We start from the raw sequence: 21,130 nt of genomic DNA, 5'->3' as shown, positions 1-21,130 counted from the left end.
AGGGACCTTGTAACTGCAAAGAGTTTAATCCTTTAAATTTAAAACATTATCAAAGCTTCACAAATGAATAGAATAAAATATATTTAAGAATAAGTTGAATAAAAAGTTATGCAACCTGCATGAAGGCCATCTTTTTCATTTTCCTTTTTACTTCTACATACTGTAGCAAGCATAGTCTAACCAGTAGTGATCACTGGTTTTGTGCTACCTGGGTAAGAACGCACTACAGTTTTGCTGGTCGGGATACAGAAAAATTAACAGGAAACTGTAATATACTGAATTCAATGTGAAAAACTGGCAACGACTGAAAGAGGCAAGAAATGACCGATTGAGGAGAGATGTTTGAATGATAAAGTAATGTTACTGTAGCACTCACACGGAGGCCACAGTATGACGTGAATAGGTCGGGATGTTGACCCGTAGTTATTATTCAGACCTCACATATTGCACGCCAGCTGCTTTCACAACACAAAAAAACCCAAAAGGGAATTTCATGATTAATTATCATATTTAACACACATCAAAAAAGAGAATATGGAGAAAAAAATCCTGCTAATTGGTAAATTTCATATTTATAAAGATGATGGGACCATATTTTTCCTTCGCAGGGGGCAGCAGCTCAGGTTAATGTGACTTTGTCTCTCTGAATCACAACGAGGCTATGATGAACTGAGAATTTTACTGATCTAAAACAGCTATAATAAAGCTTGGATACTGTCAATTCATCAGCCTGCTTCTCTATTCAGCTCAGGTGCATCTTTTACAACATTCTGCACAAAGTGTGTCACGACCGCTGTCCAAGGTGCTGATCCTGGGACCACTAGGGATGCGATGCGGGACCTGTCTGAGGTGATTGCTGTTGCTCCCGCTTTGATATACTTTATGACACAGAGAAATGGGCATGAGGATTTAATGTGAGAAGTTGATCTAGCAATATTGTCGACACATTCATGTATTTGGGATGTACTGAACATACAGGTGGATACTCTGGAGTAGGTTTAAAGTTTTACGAGAGGGTTTTTATGGATAACTAAACTTAAAATTGTGTTGCTGTTGTTAAAATCATCTCCAATTAAATTTGTTGTATATGAAATACTGTAGCTACCATTTTTGGAAGCTAAGTCCTCCATGAAGGAATGCCAATACATCTCCTGGGACTCCAGATGATGGATGATTGGTAATATAAATATGAATTTATAACATTTAAGTTAAGTTTTCTTTTAGAGATGTGTCTGGATATTTGCTTACTTTTTGCTGTGTTAGCTGTGACTTTTAAGGATGAGCAGGTCATCCATTAATCATTAGTGGTTCGATCCTCAGCTACTTCTGTCCAGGTACCCTTAAGCAAAACAGTGAATCCCAAATTGCTCCCGATGGGCAGGCCAGCCTCTGCCACCATCGACTTGAGAGTGTGTGTGTGTGTGTGCCAATGGATGAAAAAGAGGCAAATTATAAAGCTCTTTGTCCACTTAGGTAGAGAAGCGCTATGCAAGTGTAGTCCATTTATCATTTACCATCATTAAAATCATTTTGAAATGAGCTGCTGTCACATCTAAGTAAGCTAACCTAAATAAAAAAAATAAAAAAAACACTTGAAAGTCGCACAGTCTGTGAGGCAACATGCTCTTGAGGATTGTTTCTGGCAGACAAATTTTCTTCCTGTGGGTGTCAAACAGTACACATAATGAGGGCACTGAAAAAATACAACATGAGGAAACAAGGCTAAATTCAGGCTTCACATTGTCTGTGCTGGAATATTTAAAGAACAAATGCAATATATTAAGAACAGTCATTTTTGGATTATCCGATTCAATTAAGTGAGGAGAGTGTTAACTATCCAGCTGTGCAGCACAACCTGAGCTGAGCATTTTACCTGTTACAGCATCGGGCCCCTGGAAGCATGTGCTGTGTGCCCTGAACTGTAAAGAGGAACCTGTGTGCAAACTGCTTACTGTGAACACTTCTCTAATTGTTTGCTACCGCTGCTGTACAATGCTCATTAATCTGCCTGAGATGCCACTGCACCACAGCCACAGCTGGTGCAAAACACTGTGTCACGAGCTACAGTCTGCATTGACACGCGGCTGCACTATCCACGTACCGATTCAACCCCTCCTCCTCCTCTCGTCAACTAACCCCTTCTCGAGGCACATGCTGAAAGGACCAGAACTGGAACATACATGCAGCGTCAGATGATGACTCACAACAGCATCCTACCAGCGCAGGCTAATTGTTACACCTGAGGCATACGCAACTGCGGTCCCTGCCTCCAAGGACGCAGGATGCTCAAATCTACCAGATAGCTTAATAAGTTAAGAGTAAGAGAAATTGAGACAGAAAGGCAGACAAGTGAAAAAAAAAACCCTGTAAGTCTGGAAATCAACTCCACTCACCTTCATGTCTCCTCACATCAGTGGAAGATGGGAAAGTGGTGGAGATGAATGAATGACAAAGACAAAAATTACAGTATTGGAGAGAAAAGAAAATGGACCAGGAATAAAACTGTGGTGAGAATGTGATTGACAGGAAATTAGATGATGAGAGACACAGAGTAGAAGCGAACAGCTGATGACAGGAAGAGAGGAGGAATGGGGGAGAAAAAAAGGAGGGAAAGAACAGGAGAGGCTTAGTGGGAAATCAGCAGGTTGTGGTGATGTTGCGGGAGAGAGAAAGAGAGAGTGAGCTACCAAAAGAGAGCAACACATACAGAGAGAGAGAGAGAGAGAGAGAGAGAGAGAGAAAGAGAGATAGCAGCACAGCCAGCCGAGTCTAGACTGCCTCTTAAAGGAAAGTATCCGCATTCACAGCACACGCCAACCAATGACAAATGTCGGAGATGCCGATGTGTGCCGTTGACTGGCTGTCATCATGCAGAGAGGATGGACAGATGGAGGACAGTCAGCCAATGATTGCGGAGGAGAATAACCAACCAGAGGGGGAGGGGGCGGAGGAGAGGGAGAGGAGGCGAACCTATGTGTGGATGTGTTTTACAGCCGGAGAAAAGCATGCAGACGGATCAAGGGCATTCAGAGCACTAGCATTCCCTTCATTACTCTGGTCACAGCACAATATAACACAATATCCGCATTTTGGAAGCTAAATACCGATCAACATATTTAGTGGGAAGCAACAGTGCGTCAAGCTGAAGATTACACAATCACTCATGATGCTTGTTACTGCATAGTATTCAGTATGATGAAATGAGCTGGGTAACTTAGGGGATATTTTTCTTGGTAACACAGAGGCTCATCACACAAGAACACACACACTATCTCAACATTTGTTATTTGGCCATGAGCCACCCATCACTCTCTCCGCCACAATTGTCCCTTTCAAAGACGAAGCTGAACAGTATGCCTTTATGTCACTCAGTCTCAGCAGGCGGAGACGGAGGCTCTCGTCAACACAATGAAGAGCGTGGACCAGAGTCACTGCAGACTCATTGCTTACAAAATACAAAGCAGAGCCCACGTCTCTTCAGCGGTTCCTCAATACTCACTAATCATGCTACAGAAAGCAAGAAGAATCCTTCACACAGACATATTCACAGGCCTGTCTAACAAACTAGTCTATGAGCCATCAAGCAAAACAGTTGTTTCCTGGGAGGTTTTTGTTCTAAACTAAGGCTGCACTGTTATTTTTTTATTTTTTTTTTATAAAAGTTTACGGGATCTTTATAGATGCTTTTACTTTGGAGGAATTTATCACAGATTAGCCACAAACTTGCGTCACATAAATTCTGTCTTGCAGTTTCCTTCTTGACTTCCTTCTTGACTTCCACATAATCTTTGCACAGTTTTAACCACAAATTAACCATGATTAAAAACAAACATTACTTACATACACCATTGAAGCTAAGGCCAGGTGCCACTGGTGCAGTTCAGGTCTTGTTCCCATGAGCCCTTTCTGTTCTCACACTGTACACAGACAATAAATTCATTTGGTCGGTACTGTCCAGAGGTCTGATCTTGTGTTTGAGTTCCTGTGGCTTTCTCCTCTATTGCCTCTCACTCATTCTCTCCCTTTCTGTACCCCAACTGGCCCTGCCTGCTAAAAAGCCTATCTGCGTCAGCTGCACCTGCTGCCTCTGACTCTGTGCTTCGCAGCAGGGAGGCGCTGTCTCCTAGAACCCAAACACACACACACAAATACACACACACACACCGTACAGTTTTAAGATCAGTCAGCCTCCATGGGCAGGAGGGGGGTCGCTTAAGAATGACAACAACAGCACGCATGACTACAAAGAGCACGTCGCTCTCAACACCATCTTCAAAGGCTCCTCACACACACATTTCCATAAATCCTCTCACTCATTCCATTTCTCTCCGCTGCCGTGGGTCTGCATTGCAGCACTAAGTCAGGTTGTCAAGAAGCAAGTAAGTCTCGTAATCCTTTAGATTGCTTCTGACGGCCATTACAAACACACAAGCAGCCTGTCGAAAATTCACGTGGGCCAGCAGCTAAATCAATAGTTTTCCCCGATTTTTTTTTTTTTTTTTTGGATTGACTCTGGTAGAGATGAGTGAGAATTATCCAACTGTCTCCTCACCATCACTACAGCCCCAATGCAGCAATCAAACATCTCTCAGCACAATCCCCCCTTTGAAACAACCTCTTAACTTTAAGCTTTATGAATATTTATTTTACCTTCATAGCATATTTAGCTTTAACACAAGGAATGACAGCATATCTGATTCCTTTGAATGTTAGGTGTAAAATTTGGTTGTATGTTACATTTATGTTTGTGAGAACTGGATTAAAAAAAACTTCCTACAGCTCCACATAAAGTTTAAATACATTGGGTGTGAATTGCAGCAGTTTACGTCTGGCCAGGAACCTGCGCTGCACGTCATTGTCCGTCCTTCCTGCCATTTCTTTACTATCGAAAAGCATAAAACGCCCCCAAAAACACTAACTCAAATGAAATTCATGAATCAAGTTTCGAGTGTTGTCAGACTCTGAACAAAGTATCGAAGCCTTCAGCAACACCAAAGCAGGCCGTGTTACAACAGCAAACAATCGAGCTCCCCTCTGGCTTTCAGTGTTGAGTAAGCCTTATGTTTAAATACTCTTTTAAGGTCAGCTCTCTCTGGTTTCAGTGGAGACTGTGCTCGGGTTTGACTTCCTCACCCTGAAATGGCAAAGTGACTGCTGTGACTCCTCCCTGTTTGAGTGTCTGTACGACTGTTTTAAGTAACTGAGATTCACTTTACTGTCCTCACACTGTTTGTGTTGGTTCCTATGGAGTCCAAAAAAGGAAACCGAAATATAGCAATACGATGAGAGTAAATGAAGAAAAACATGAAACCTACGCAGATATAATTGGTTGAACCTTTAAAAAGACATGGAAATGTATACGATACCAAAAAAAACAGCCTTATTTTATTAGTAAAACCATTAAATATTGATCTACAAACATCCAGCCACACTCATACACATAAATGCATAAAAACCATTATGGCTAAAATAGGAGAGACACAAAGGATGCAGAGCCCTTAATAATGCTTTTAGACTGGCAGAAACTATTAGTCACCTCTGAGAATAAACCTCGCTCACAACGGGGATCCTAATTGACCAATAGAAATGTGCCTCAAAGACAAATATAGAGCCAACTACTTTATTTCCAGCAGTAAGGGGTCTGGTTTTTTTTTGGCTAGCCTTCAACATCATATGACAACCAACACAATAAGGATTGGCACCTACCAACAACTGTGGCTTTTTGAGGTCCAGCTTTCTTCTTGTTCTGCCAAGTGTCACCATGCCCCTGAGTGTAGGAGTCATCTTACTCTTGAACCTCTCTCTGTTTTCCTCTCCTCTCTCGACCCCCCCTCCAACTCTCAGCTTTGGCCGGACAGCTCCAGTTCTCTTCCGCGAATCAGCAGAGAAACCCGATTGCAAAGCCTGACGCATTCACCCCTGCTCTTCCTCCTCTTTCCTCTTCTACCTACCCCTCCCGATCTCTTCTCATCTTAGGTGTGAAAATGGAGAAATGTTGATCTGGCTGTGTCCTCACAAAGCAGTGCCAGGACATTCAACCTGAACCTACCTAGCTCTTTCTCGACTGCTGAGACTGGTAATCTATTGTTGGCACGGTCTGTGGTATTAAAATGTGTTACTGGGGCAAAGAGGGTGCTAGGGTATTAGTGAGTGCTGAAAATTCAGAGCAAAAAAGGGCAAGAGACTTGGTGAGAAGGAACAGGTACCGACATAATTAATTTTGTTGTAAGCTATGCCCGCACTAATGGGAACAAATGCATCTTGTCTTCCCCCTTTTGGCCTTCCATCCACACTAAGCTGCCGAATGACTGATGAAATCTTAATGAAAGTGGACTCCCAAGTGGAGATCTGAAAATGCCGGCCTGGAGTTATAGCTTGCACGGAGAGAAATTTGCTTTTGGAAAAAAAAAAAACTAATGTATGACTGTCATGTGATCTCCTGCACACTCCGGTGTCACATGATTCATTCGAGAATCTGGGCTCGCTTTAAAAAGAAAAAAAAAAAAACAAGTTGATGGATCACTGCAAAGCTCCTAGCTTAAGAGGTCTTTGTATACAGCACAGAAGAGATTTAAGCGTTGTTTCAATTTGGATTGGTGAACTATTAATATTTATGTACCCTTTCATAGTATTAACAGCATTAGCAACATTGTGTGGTGGGCAGAACAACAGATGGTAAAAGGTTAAGAAAGGAAACAAAACAGACATGGAGGTTAAAATGTATCTGCATTGATGTGGACGTTAGCTTTCTATGTCATAGTTAGAAGAGTTTGAAGACAGATTTCAGGGGAAAAGAAGAAATTGCGCATCAAGTATGGATAAAAACAAGCTGATACACCAACTGTGGCTGTTTTTTCAACCATAATATAGTATGAAAATGCACATTTGTTTGTATTAACTGTGTGTAACTTCAGTATAACGGACGTTTGTGACCTTGGATGACTGTGACCCCACCGTGTGAGGTTAAAAGATGAGCATAAAAGGGAAGAGAGAGAGGCAGACAGATAGAGAGAGAAAGAGAAAGAGCGAGAAAACATTCCTTCCTAAGCTGGATCTAGTGGCCTGTGCCCTCCTGCTCTTAATCCTGGCTTCCAGCACATGACCCAGCTAACAGTATTATGGAGTGCTTTGATTAGACCTGCCGCTGTGCGCACGTAGTGAGAGACGTGGCACTGCTGGGGGAACATGGGGTCCTGTGTTCTGCCACCACTTTGCAGGAATGCCAGGCTTCTGCATATAGACACACACACACACATACACATACACACACACACACACACACACACACACACACACACACACACGCACACACACACACACACACACACACAAAGTGCATTAACAATACGTTTAACCCCGGTGTGCACGGCCTTCACACGGCGGAGGGATAGACACGAGGCTTGCCGGATTAGGTCTGCAAGTCAGTGAGTCAGCGGATTACCCAGGCGCTGTTATTCTAGGTGAAAACTAAGAGTAATGCTCAAAAACGTGCTGTTAGCATTAGCAGCAGAATGAGTTGCAAGAATGGCACTTAAGGCGGTCATAACAGGGAGGGGGATTTCACATGACGACTTCAGCAACGGGCCTTAATCGCATCAAGGGTCTCGCGAGGGAGAGGTTTATTTTTAAGTTTATCGACTAATAGGGAAAAAAAAAAAAACATCTTTAAGATTGAGTGTTGTTTAGGTGTTTAGGGAGTGCTGACTGAATCGTGTACATGGCAACAAGTATCAAAAACTGCTAAAACATGAGTTGGAACCGCACGCTTGGTTGATTTCTCTTTGATAAGTTTCAAAAAATATGTTTTATTCTATATTAAGGCAAAGTTTAAGCTCATCCATACTAACGTAAGCTGGTTTAAAAATGGCTGTTTTCCTAACGGTCCTGAAATACAACAGGTACCAATGTTTTAACTTTACCCAGCCCTGTTCAATGCTCATTATCACTAAATACTGAGCTTTAACAACAGTGTGAGCTGTCCTCTTGTTGATAAAGAAAGAGGGCGGGAACTAAGTTGGCCAGATTTGAAAATACTATAGAGTAAACTGTTGGGGAATTCGGCACAGCAGGTTTTCACCGTGGGAGACGAACTGTGTGTAGTATTCCCTCTAGGGAAGACATTTCTGCGGTGTCCTGACAAGAATTTTACAACTATGAATCCCAAAGCATAAGTGCTGGAGGTAAACCACAGAATACATGAACACAAATATGACAGTTTTGCTAATTGAAAGGTTTTGTCTGTAAAACTTAAGCAAATATACATGAGACGTCAAATCAAAATATGAGTGACATCAAGTTGATTTTTTAAGCCATAAAGGATTTTGAGTCCTTTCTAGCTGAGAGATTTTTGAACAACAGAAAGTAAGTTACCCTCCCAACTGAACAGTCCAAAGGCAAGTTCCTGTCAGTGAACAGAAACACTGCCAGAATCACAATCCTGAATCCTGTCAACAGAGTAAAAACACGGCAGGAAGAGTTAGTTCCATGCTGCTACCACTGTTACTACCACCGAAGCATGAATGAGTGTATCTTAAAATTACACAGTACGCACTGTGTGACCAGGTTCATCTATCACATGGTTTCAGCTTGTGTGGCACACTCTCAGCACATGGTGCACACACACACACGGATTGCACTTTTCAACTTTAAGGACTGGTGGACTCATTTTTGCATTTTTGTGACAAGTTTGCAAATCAGGATACACCCAGACGCACCTTATAGTCCAAGTTAAACTAAATCTGGCAGTTTTTATTCCTACGGTGTTCTAAAATATTCAATAAAAACCTTATTTATAGACAGAAGAACTTTAAAATGAATTAATTTTACAAACAGTGTCTGTATTATCATCTTTCAACTGTCTTTTATTCCCAGAAATGCTTACCTACCAAACACGTTTCACCATTTCAGACTATTAAACACAATATTTTCATACAGCCGTCTGCCATGACTACAGGGAGAGATATTTTGGGCACAGCATCGTTTGAGGCTGTGGGTGACATGTGCTACTTTCTTTGTGTCTGAGTGCTGTCGCAGCATGCTTGGCGCTTAATGAAACTCAATTTGACATGTGGTCTGCTGGTGTTCCGGTGATGGAGGGTAAATGGGGATAAGGGTGGGCTCGCCTGGGTCACCTCTAATCCCGCTGCGATAAATCATTTCCCTCAGACTTTTCCACCCATCGCCTCAAATCATTTTGCCCGACCAGAAGGGGGCACAATAAGAAACAAATGCACTCCATTTGCTTACATACCACTAGCACTTTAAACGCATGGAGTGCATTCAGGTAAGAATAGACACGGATAACTGCATATAGTAAAGGAAAAAACACAAGGATATTGTTATTTTCTTTTCTATTGCTGTAAATGCATTAAAAGTCTAAACACTCCATGTTTTTGCCACAGCGAGAAGTCACTGTCACCTCCTTGCAAACTGTGGTCTGCAGTTGTTTTCCAGACTCCATTAAAACTTGCTGAGATATACAGCCACCTCTACTAAAATAACCCACCATTCTAAACAACTTGTATATTTTATTGTCATCCTGACATGACTCTATAACAACGCAATCATCACAGTATAAAACAGACTTCCATTACTCTGGAATTGAATGTGAAGAGATCACTTCGTGCCTCCTGCTAGATGCATCCGCAATCCACTCCCAGTTTCAATTTGCCTCTTCACCGCCACACATAACACAATAAAGAGCAAGACAAATCTGTAATGGAACAAACAGTAAGAGCTTCTGACTGAGGCAAACAAAGCGGTGGGTTCAGCCTTCTCATGAACAGAAAAATAATGTGTCCTGTTGTATAATTTGTGACTTCCGAACGGACGTGTTTATGTGCAAATATTATGTTGACAGGTTTGTTTGCCCACAGTTTAGGCTGAAGCTGGTTAAGCCTTCTCGGCATTACTGGGGTGATGGGGGGGGGGGTCATTTACTCTTGAGCCATAGTGGGGCTGGAATGTGTGAAACATTAAGAAGATGTCATCACCTGTTCAGTACAAGAAACCCTGGAGATTTTTGACGATATTTAATCCTCGTCTCCTACAGTTTACTGGCCTAACATTACCCTAGGAAAAAAAAAAAAAAAAAAGCATCTCTGCTCAATGACAAGACCTGTTTACTCTGTGCAAACTCTACTTTCAGTGTTATCCCAGGGGTTTCTTGTAGTACAGGAGTATTTTTGGAACTAGTGCATTTTCCAGGCTCCGTTCCAAAGTGGTTCTTATTTCTATGTTTGGACTCTCATAGATCTAAAGAGGACCAATTATATGATTTACCATTATTAACTGAGGAGGATGAGGGCAACGAGACCTGTATTAGACCACTAATCATATACTCCCCACTGTATGAATACCCCGATTAATTCATCTTTACAAAGAAAAGAAATTGCCTCTAATACCGTATTAGGCAGTCCCGGCTTGTTACAGCTTAATGACACGATTCAGTGCCATCATCATATGAGATCACAATAGAATTGCCTCAACACTGCACAATTAAGTGTCACGTAGGTGGAACGAAAGACGTAATTTATTTTAAAAAATAATGACAAATCGGTAAAACAAAACACAGTGAGTAAAAATACTGTTTGAATTTCAAACATGTTATGGCCCACAGACATTATACACAGTATGCAGGATGTGGGAGTTTGACTGATGAAGCTAATTGGTGTTTAGAGGGTTAATATTGCTTCAGGGATTTCTCTAAAATGTAATCAGGACATTAACTCGACACGGGGAAACGTTTTCTGTTTGTACTGTCTATCACATAGTGCTGACACAGAGACACCACTATGATGACGTATCATTTCAGAAACCATGTACCATCAATGGTGAGAAGCAAAGTAGATAATGTCTCTGATCAGCACACGGAGAGAAAAGTTATCAATACCAAAAGTTGAAAACATGCCAGCATGGATCTTGACTTACAGTACGAGCATGAAGGAGAGCTGAGGCTGCTGTGGGTTTTATTTTGTAACTATACAAACATATTTAAGCGTCATTTGAGTTGAGAAAAGACAGTAAAGTATTAAGAGAATGCGATTTTTAAATAGTTTGAAAGTTATGCACACACACCAGAACTCAAGACGCTCTTGTGCATCATCGTCAGCTGACCTCCTGACATCCTGTCAACTGGCATGACAGATGTGTTTCAGCCAACAATACGTGTGTTTATTTTAAGTGGCTCAATGGCAAGATTTGTGGCAACGGTGTGTAAAATCAACAAAACGGCTCACAGTACACACATTCCCCTCTTATCTTCAACAGAATCATTTACAGTGAATTGCCCAGCGTGCCATTGTTCAACCTAGCTAATCCCCACCCTGCAAGGTGGCCTCTGGATAGATACCACTGGACTCTATCTGACAAACTGCCCCCCACCCTCCAGCTTCGTTGCTTTCTGAGGTGTCACATATCCACCACTCGCTCTTGTTGCTAAAGGCAGTAGGGAGGTGGAATGATTTGGCTAGAAATAGCAGTGTCACATGAGTGTGTGCAGTGAACAGTCAGCCAGCTGCTCATCCTTACATGGAGCCCTGCCCCATCCGTACAATCAAATGCAAAAAAAAAAAAAAAAAAAAAGGTGGTAACATTATCAACACAACAGTATAAAGCGACGCAGGCAGTTCGATCGCTCCACGCTGAGACTTGTCACACCCTTCACCACGCTCCGGTACAGAACTAAGAGAGCCCAGTTAAAAAGGACACGTGAGCTCACACCTGTTCAAACATCAAGATTTTTTACAAACTCAGAAGAACTTTCACATGGACAAAAGAAACCTCTGAGCCCCTCTCCCCATGAGGGAAAATGAAAAACACATGCCTCATTATTAAGGTTAGATCTGCATGATTAAATAAGAAAATATTGACACATAATTAGTTTATGTTAACAATGAAATCACAACATTATTGCCATGAAACTCCAAGAAGCTGGAACTTTTTCCAAAAGTAAAAAAAAAAAAAAAAGGTTATCAGGAACAATATTTTGTCTAAACAACTTAATTTTCAACAATCATTCCTCTAACAATTTTTAAAGCAAGAAAAGCATAAGAAATATTAAATAATAGATACAAATATGTTTGACAAATTGCCCACCCACACAGTTTTTCCAGTCCTTTCCTTAGTGAAAAGAGGACTAGTATGGAAATTTGTAGGTAACAGGCACATAGATCTTTATCCACCAAGCATAACAATAACAAAACATGTCATTCACAGTACATGACCTAACAGATCATCCTAAATGCCAAGAATAACTTTTCCCATGCTTCTCTCAGTATTTCCTCCAGTGTTTTACCATAGAAAGTTTTTCCAAATCCTCAAATTGAGCCCAGGTCTTAGTGGCAAAATTATGACTCATTAAAGTCAAACAAGCCCTGGGTGCTCCTGAACAAATGGACCTGAGAGAGAGAGGAAGGGGAAAATAATGTCCATTCTACCTTCCATGAATTAAACCACAATGCCTCACAGTTCAGCAGTAAGCCTTCCATTAGCATAGTTAACACCAGGCCAGCACCCGAACAAGAGACGCTCTGTGTGACAACGCTTTGATACAGACCCTGCCGCTTACAGAAGGCCACCAGAAACACTACAAAACAGCTCTCATGGCCCGAGTGAAGAGGACAAACAGGGCCAAAAACTCACAACAGGTCAGAGAAAACGATGCAAATAGCAGCCACACGCTAACTATGGGCAATAAATGGCTAATTGTTTACATGTAAGCTGATCTGAGCTTCTGAGCATCTGAGGTTTTGTCCTTGAAGAAGGCCATAACTATAGAGATCTAAAGAGGGAGACGCATATGAACAATAGAGCTTTGCATGCATGCGTTACCCCTCCCCGATTTAAATGGGATGTCTTGCTTGAAAGCAATTAGACAGGAGAACTAACAGGAAGTCTATAGCCGCCAGCGTGATTAAATAACTGAGTCAATCCTAACTGTACATCCTGATTTTTGTCAAGAAACCTTCAAGAATACCGCAATCATTCTGTGAAGATATGTTGGTAAATGAGCTATTAAGGCTCTCTTTTGAGTCAAACAGGAATGTAAGCTTACGTGACAGTGGTAAGAGGGGGACAGACGAGTATTATGGGATGGCAACATATTTATCGCTTGTCAGCTTGCCACTAGACAGGAGTTCCCTGAAAGCAGCTGCATACATATACATGTACATGTGTACAGACCACAAAATATTTAAGTGTATCAATGTGGCCTCAAGTATTTCTGAGCCCAAACAACTTAGATCTGGTTAAACACTGAGGCAAAATTGAACCAGTGGTTGTAAAGTACTGTAATTAGCTGAAATGGTTTTGATTATTTTCCCAGGCTTTAATGGTGCTCTGACCCCAAAGCGATGCTTGAAATTTAATCATCAAGAGACTCACGGAACTGTGATGTCTGAAAAGCTTCTTCTCTTTTGTTTTCAGCTTCTTCCTCCGCCACTGACAGCTCGCAGCTTGCTTAATGTGTGTTCATCTCAGTTTCCTACAACAACAACAACCGTCACATGCCGGCCTTTACTGCTCCTCTCTGTCCACTGTGTTTGTTTTGACCTTTGTGATTAAAAAAATGAAAAGGACACGTTATCAGCACCACATGATCAATGACATGCTTAGCCAGGTTTTAAAGCAATAACATGGATTAAGCAATGCTGGTGTAAGCAGACATGCAACACAGGCAATCCTCTCTCTCACACACACACACACACATACACACACACATACGCACGGCATGAAGATTCCCACTCTTTCTGTGCTATCATGTGATGTTGCCATGGCGAAGAAGGGCTCAGACATAACAGTGTGATTGTGCTCTGAGGGCGAGGTGGGACGATCAGAGAGACAGACTGTTCTCTGACTGTGACACTGCCAGCCCCGGTGCCAACTGCCTTTCCACCCACAGAGACAAAGACACACCCACTGGCAGAAGGGCCAGTCTGCACGGGGCCCTACCGTCATGGAAACCAGCGGACCCCAGCGCCTTTTCCATACATATCTTTTTCTTTCTTTTTCCTACTGTCACTCCACAAGATCAAGGTCATTTCTGTTTTTTTCCCCCTCGCGTTATAAATGTAAATCCATTTCTAAATGATTTAAATTTTGATGTGCTCTGTTCTTGGCAGCCTACTGCACTGACAAATCATATTTTTTAACTCTTACTTTAAGAAGAAATCCAATCAGAGTAAAAATCAGTTATGCCGGCAACTTTTGTGTTGCACTATAGAGCTGCATGTAGCTTCATGTCACTGGTTTCCGCTGAAACTGACTTGTAGCCTGTTGCTTTGTTGCAGGTAGTCTGAACACACAGTAATTGCTCAGTAAAAGCTCGATCTAAGCTGATAAATTGCCAGATATTAGCATTTAGTAGATATATCGTACCTGCGTATTTGTCGGTCGGAAAGACATTTCAGTGCAAGATATGTAACAAGATATGTCTCCGTTACATAGTTTGTCCACAAGGGGGCACTAACAAGTTTGTTTTTTACTTAAAAATGTCCTGCTCTAGTATCTTCTAAAAAACAAAAAGATTAAGGGATCCTCGCCAAAACTGTGTGTGTAAAAAATGACAATCGGCTAATATATTGTTATCTAGGGCCGTAGTCAACCAAAGAAAATCTTGGTCGACTAAAATCATACATGATCTTCAACTAATCGATTAGTCGCGCTTGCAACTAGTTTCCCAAGCAACGACACAGAGGTTGACTCACGTACCGGAACAGCGCTGCTCAGAGACTCCCAAACACTGTTGGATATCAAATATTAATTTTTTTTTTTTTTTTGGCCTGGCAGGGGTTCTCATTGTGACATTATGGAGAAACACAGATTGAGTAAACGTTCAGTACAGTTAGACCCAGCAGTCTCCATTAGGTTGGGCGAGTTCAAAATTGTGAAAACAACAGGGGTGTTTTGAATACACCCCTGTTTTCACAGGTACTTTGTTAGTCTGTCCCTCCCACCGCAGGAAATAATGGATTACTCCTGGAAAGCTGTTGATGTAGCACTTTTCTCCTTGTGAAAATAACACGGAGATTATTCGACCAGTGAGAATTTAGTCGGACAAGAGCGTATCAACCAACTAATCGACCAGTCGACCAGCAGACTACAGCCCTATTGTTATCAAATTCTTTAAACTCTTAAATACAGATATCCGAAAATCTTGGGCTTTGGACTACATCAGACCTTTGGAATCAAGTTCACACCTTGTAGATCACTGTTGTGTAACTATGTATCTAATAGAGAGAACATAAAAGTCTTTGAGAAAAGAGTGCACCCTGCACAGAATGAGGCTTTTGAAGTAATGTGGTGTGATCTGAGCGCTTACGGAGGACATTCTTGTCAGAGGCCTGTGAGGTGAGTTTGAATAGATGGCAGAAAGTTCTAAGAAACTGTACACTGGCATCAAACCCTGTACTGAGAAAGCGCACCTTCGTGAAAACTGGTCTGACACTACTCTCTCAGCAGCATGTTGAACATGACAACATTACACAATGTACACATGCCTCTTCCATGCATACGCAGCACAGCACAGCACAGCCCTCCCCTCCTCCACACACTGCAAGCTTCAGCGCAGAACTTCCAAAACACAAGCTTAAGCTGACTTAAAACTGCTGTTTAAATATGCACTGCTCTGTGTCTGTTATGAAGCATTGGGATTTATGGGTTAGCATAAAAGAGACTCTATTGACGGTGTGGTCTAAGCTGCGGCTGCACCCTGTCGCCACGGAACTGGCAATTTAGTGTGAATCACTCTGCCTCCATTGTTTTTTTCCAAAAGGATTACACTCACGAAGGGCAGGTCAAAGTACAGCCAAAATATGAATCAAATCTGTCCCTAATGTTTCTGTGGACCTACAAGATAGTGATATAAAAAAAAAAATGTAGTTAAGTCTCAGTCAAAAGGAGGGCAACATACAGTAATATTAGTTTTTCACTCTGCTAAAGGTGTCTGCAGATTGATATCGGATTTACTTCTTCAACAACTGCAAAAATCAACATTTTTGACCTTCTTAAAGTACCTTCCTCCTTTGCCACAAACTGGACGGGACTGGAGCAGCAACGATGAGTCAGTTAATTGATTAGTTGATTAAAAGAAGATTATTCTGCAACTATTTTGATCATCAAATAACCATTTAAATCATTTTTTAAAGCAAAATCTGCAAAACATTTGATAGTTCCAGCTTCTTAAATGTGAGAATTTTCATCTTTATTATTATAGTTACGTGAATATTTTTGGTTTTGGACTGCATGTCGGACAAAATAAGACATTTTAAGACGTCCCCTCGTCCTCTAGGACACTGTCAAGTGAATGATCTGTAGATTAATCGATCATGAAAATAATCTTTAGTTGAAGCCCTAGTTGGAACACCAAATAAGGAAATAGCTCATGCCTATATGTTCTATGGGCAACAATATGTATGAACAAATACATTGCTTTTGTTTTCCAGAAAGTTATTCACAGACAGAGAATGTACAGTTGATTATTCTAGTGATGTTACCTATGTTTGAGGTCAATTACAACCCAGAGAGGTCTAACTCACTATTAGACCGTTTATGAACAAACTGTTCAGACAGACTTATTTGGGATTGTGCTGCATGAAAAGTACCGTCAGCACCAACAAAGAGCATATGAGCATCCACTGTATTAAATCATGTTTGGTCTCTGAGAGCCCAAAAAACAGTAAAGCATCATGTTTGTAACAGATTTCTTAACGTGTCTTCGGTTTGAAATCATGTTTATAAGCATTTCTCATAAAATGTTAATGTTAAAAATGTCCCGGTGTCTCTTAGACCTCAAACAGAACATGAAGGGGAAACTAAAACGTTTCTTGGAAAGCAAGTTCACCGGAAAATCTGACGGCTTCAGATGCAAAACAGCAGATTATACTGTGTGGGTGAGAGGCCTTTATGCCGTGTGAAAACTGGTAGAGCAGGTAATTTCATTATTACTCAAGCATTCTTCATAGATAGGTAGGTATGTTTTCAAACAATGTAGGGATGGGAGATGGGAGAGGCACAGTCCTTATCATAGAGGCTGGTCAACAGAAGCCCACAGACTGAGCCCACATAAAGGCGTGTAAAAAAAGAGGAAAGTCATTAATCCGCCTATCTTATCATAATATGCCTTCAAATCTGTCTTACAGCCTTTACGACTAGAAAAGATACAGCAATCAGTGTGTTTGGTTTCCTCTGGTTTCCGAGCCCCTGCTGTGTTGAAAGCAGTGATGTTACATTTTCTCTGCACAGTTTTTATGATACAGGACAAGTGGTGGACCCCAGCATTCTTCCTCTTTCTCACTCTTATCATAATATGCAGATTAACCATTAACTCACATTCTGAATGCTTTAACGCTATGTGCTCCCACTGCCTATGTAGGCAACAGGAAAAAAGATATCTTTGTTTAAAGAAAAAGATATGATATGAATACTGAATTTGACATATGGGAGGACAAATTAAGCAACATGTGACCATATAATGTAGAGCTGCAAGGATTAGTCGATTAATCATTTAGTTGTCAACTATTAACACCAACTATTCTGATAATCGATTAATCGTTGTGAGTCATTTTTTTATAGAGAAAAAGTCTAAATTCTCTGATTCCAGCTTTTTAAATGTGAATATTTTCTGGTTTCTTTAGTCTTCTATAAATAAATAAAGTAAATTGAATATCTTTGGGTTGTGGACAAAACAGACATTTGGGCTTTGGGGAACAATTTACACTATTTTCTGACATTTTATAGACCAAACAACTAGATAATGAAAATAATTGTTAGTTGCAGCTCTAATATAATGCAAATTAGAACAAAAGTCTTATGATAAATATTTGTGAAGCTAATAATCTTTCATTTTACTGTTTTAACTCAACTCTACGGCAAATTTTGTGGGGTTTGAATTATTCTGCTGGGTGTTCCTGTTATTCTTTCCACCCCACTGCATGTTCACTGTGCGTATGTTCCAGTGTATGTGGTTTTTCTAGTTGGAAAATAGATATATCATGATGACAATATAAGAGGCTCCCCTTTGAAACGGCCGCAGGGGCCTCAGCAGGCAGGAACATACATTATGTCGTAAGATTTGCCAATGAGACGGCACCGGTGAGGATGGTTGCCGTCCTGAAAGCTCCCACCAAACATTTGTGTTCTTGTTTATCTTTCAGTCCTTTGTGTCTGTTTTTTTTTTTTTGCTTTTCCTGCATATGCCTCTCTCTTATCTTTCTCCTTTTTTTCCAAGTTTGTCTTAAAATAACAGTCAGGTGCTTTGTGCTCATATGAATACTGAAAGACATTAAAAGATCCCCTTCAATGCACTTTCAATGCAAGTGATGGAGGCCAAAATCCACAGTGTGTCCACACAGTCATTTTGTGCAAAAAAAGGAAATTTAAAGTTTATCTAAGGCTTATATGACGCTCCAGCATTTTGAATTAGTCATACCAAGTGGATATCTGCCACATTTAGTCTTTATAGAATCAAATTCCCTCTTTGTGTTTCCTCAGACAGTGCTTTCCTGTTGAGCTGCGGAGGAAGTACAGTAACAAAAAGAGGGACTCTGGCACTAAAAAGACTGTGACGTCGTAAAATATCTACTTGGTTTGACTCATTCGGACAGCTGAAGCTTCATATTAGCTTCAGATAAAAACTTTTGAATACATTTTTGCACAGAAGGAGGCTTGTGGATTTTGTCCCCCTATCACATACATTGTAAGTGCATTATGAAAGGATCATCTAATGGCCAGTATGAACAGAAATAATGATTACAGCAAGAAAAATCAGTTTCAGTGTTCATTTGGGCACCTGACTATTGTTTTAAGAGGCTTGAAAAAATTTTGAAGCCATCCTTAAATATTTACTTTGTAATTTAATTGTATTTTAAGTAAAGCTTAAAGAAGCCAAATTTCACTGCCTTCAGTGTTGCCACCAGCTGTTTTGCTGTGCGTGTGACCATAAACCTCTGGCTCTTGAATTGTCTGGCTTGTCATCACAGATGTGTATCTGTGTTTTCATGCTTATCTTACTTTACTGCCTGATTGGCTGGTTGTCCCACAGGAACAAAATAAGACTATCCACAGTCATAAAAATACCGGATACAACACCAGCATAGGAGTCTGAACAACGAAGCTCTTGATGGAGACCAAGGAAGTGACCTGACTCATGAACTTCTGGGGTGTTTTTTGGGTAAGACAGTCCAAACTTACTGTGCACTGGGGCGGCAGTGATTGTGCACAATGCGCATGCCCAGTGTCGACCCGCCTTGCCGAGAACTGTCTTTGCTGGGCAGAGGAAAAGCTGAACACAGTGTAATGAACTGACGTGATTAGCAGCCAAATGATTAGACGCTCGTTGAAAGCAGCGTTCGCCTTTTTCTCGGGCTTTCCCAGTTTCCCCACACTGGTTTAGACCGGCGGACAAACCAGCAGACAGTGAATCTGAACTGGTGCTATTGTGATACTCGTATCGGATGTGGAGTCACACACGTGTAGCAGCTCCATTCACTGGTTTTGTTTGCGTGAGAGCAGAGTGGCAACAATATTACGAGCACGCTTAGCGCATACGAAAATGTGGCCACTTCCTCGGCGAAATGCAACATTTACAGTCACGTCTGTCAAAAGCTACATGAATATAAGTGAAAAGGCTGCGGGGGCTGTGAGCTGCAGCAGCTTATTTCAATACACAGACATTTCTATTTCACACTTACCAGGCCCGTTCCTCCTTCAACGCAGCCCCGCAGCACAGGGACGCTCACCGCAAAGAAATGCGCGAGGAAAGTGGCTGGACAACAGTGAAATCCGGTCGTAGGTGAAAAGACACAGGGGTAACGTTTTTTTTGCTGTTGTTGTTGTTTTTTTCACGAGACAAAATGTACTTACCAACGAAATAGGACACCACAAGGGGAGAAATGTGCCGCTCCGTCTCGCCTCCACGCCTCTATCTCTGCCTGTATTTTCCCAGAACCGTTCTCCGTGGGCTGCGTCGAAAATGTCACAGATTCCAGCAGTGGCTGTCGTCGTCCACCCGGAATAGTTGCCCTCGTCTAAACCGACTCATGCGACCATGTTGCCCTGAATGTCGCCTGCTGTCCTCATCCGGGCGTTTAGGGATTGAGTTGAACACACAGCTCAGGATGACAGCTTTGGGGTGAAGGAGGGAGGTGGGGAGAAGGGGAGAGAGAGAGAGAGTGATACACAGAGGGAGAGAGAGAGAGTGTGTGTAAGAGGAGTTGTGCTCAATCTGTTGAGGGCATGGTGACACCAAAGAAAATAGAGAGCTAATAATACTTAATTTATTAATGAACGTGTGGCTACGTGGGTATTAATGGGCATATATCTCAAAATAAACAGATGCTTTTTTTCTTGGCGTTTTATTCTAACAGCACGTGTATCTTAAATCTGGATATCATTATCCAAAATATATTAGAGAGCTCAAAACATATTGCAGAAAATGTTATTAACAGTAGCAGGAATATTTATTTCCAGTGTCCAAACTTTGCTTTAATTGATTGCTAAACATGTGCAACCATCTACTCTGATTATGAATGTTATTATGTTTTGTTTCCAGGAGAGCAATGGAAATATGAAAGAATATTATAGAATATTACTATATATTAAAGTATTATTACCATATATTATAATACTATAATATATGACAACCCCCACCCCCCTCCCGTGCAGAGCAGAGGAATCCGTCTATGCGAGTCTGTAATTTTGATGGAAAATCGCTTATTTAACCAGATGTTCCCCTCACCTCGCCTTTAATTCACGCCTCACAGGTGAAATGTTGATTGTGTGTGCACTTAACGATAATAGGGTCGAATATCAATGTTTAATCCGTCTAAATATTGCCATCTATTATGGCCGTGGCCACGTGCGCAAAGCATAAATGTGTTATGTAACCAGCCGAGCCAGTCAACAACAGTGGGTGGGAAGGAGGGAGGGAGGAGGGGTCGTAATGGGAGGTAATTAAACCAAACTTAACTGTATGATTTACATCTGCAGCAGGCTGGAGAGCAAAAGCACAGATTTGATGGTTTCACCAAAAATGTTGTTAAAAAAAAAAAATCTCTAATGTTTCAATATTTCAGCCTTTAGGCGGCTTCAAAGTGTAATAGAAAACAAATCAGACCTTGTGAATCATTACATA

General features: G+C 41.2%; 1 protein-coding gene across 4 annotated transcripts in view; it reads right to left on the bottom strand.

Annotated features, from left to right (window-relative positions):
• Positions 1 to 20,299, bottom strand: part of slc20a2 (solute carrier family 20 member 2) — a 44,397-nt gene extending 24,098 nt beyond the window's left edge. Inside the window, exons 1-3 of one of the 4 annotated variants that reach the window (XM_042422402.1) lie at positions 19,861 to 20,296; positions 19,689 to 19,762; positions 13,384 to 13,551 (exon numbers count right to left, since the gene is read on the bottom strand). The gene's annotated coding sequence lies outside the window, so the exon portion shown is untranslated. Of the gene's footprint in view, positions 1 to 13,383; positions 13,552 to 19,688; positions 19,763 to 19,860 lie in introns of all 4 variants that reach the window. The other 3 variants (XM_042422403.1, XM_042422401.1, XM_042422400.1) reach the window with 3 other exon arrangements.
• Positions 20,300 to 21,130: the final 831 nt, after the last annotated feature.

Source organism: Thunnus maccoyii, chromosome 9 (assembly GCF_910596095.1).
Source record: "Thunnus maccoyii chromosome 9, fThuMac1.1, whole genome shotgun sequence".
Lineage (NCBI taxonomy): Eukaryota > Metazoa > Chordata > Actinopteri > Scombriformes > Scombridae > Thunnus > Thunnus maccoyii.
Note: the sequence above shows the minus strand (reverse complement) of the source record. Positions and strands in the feature narration are given on the sequence as shown.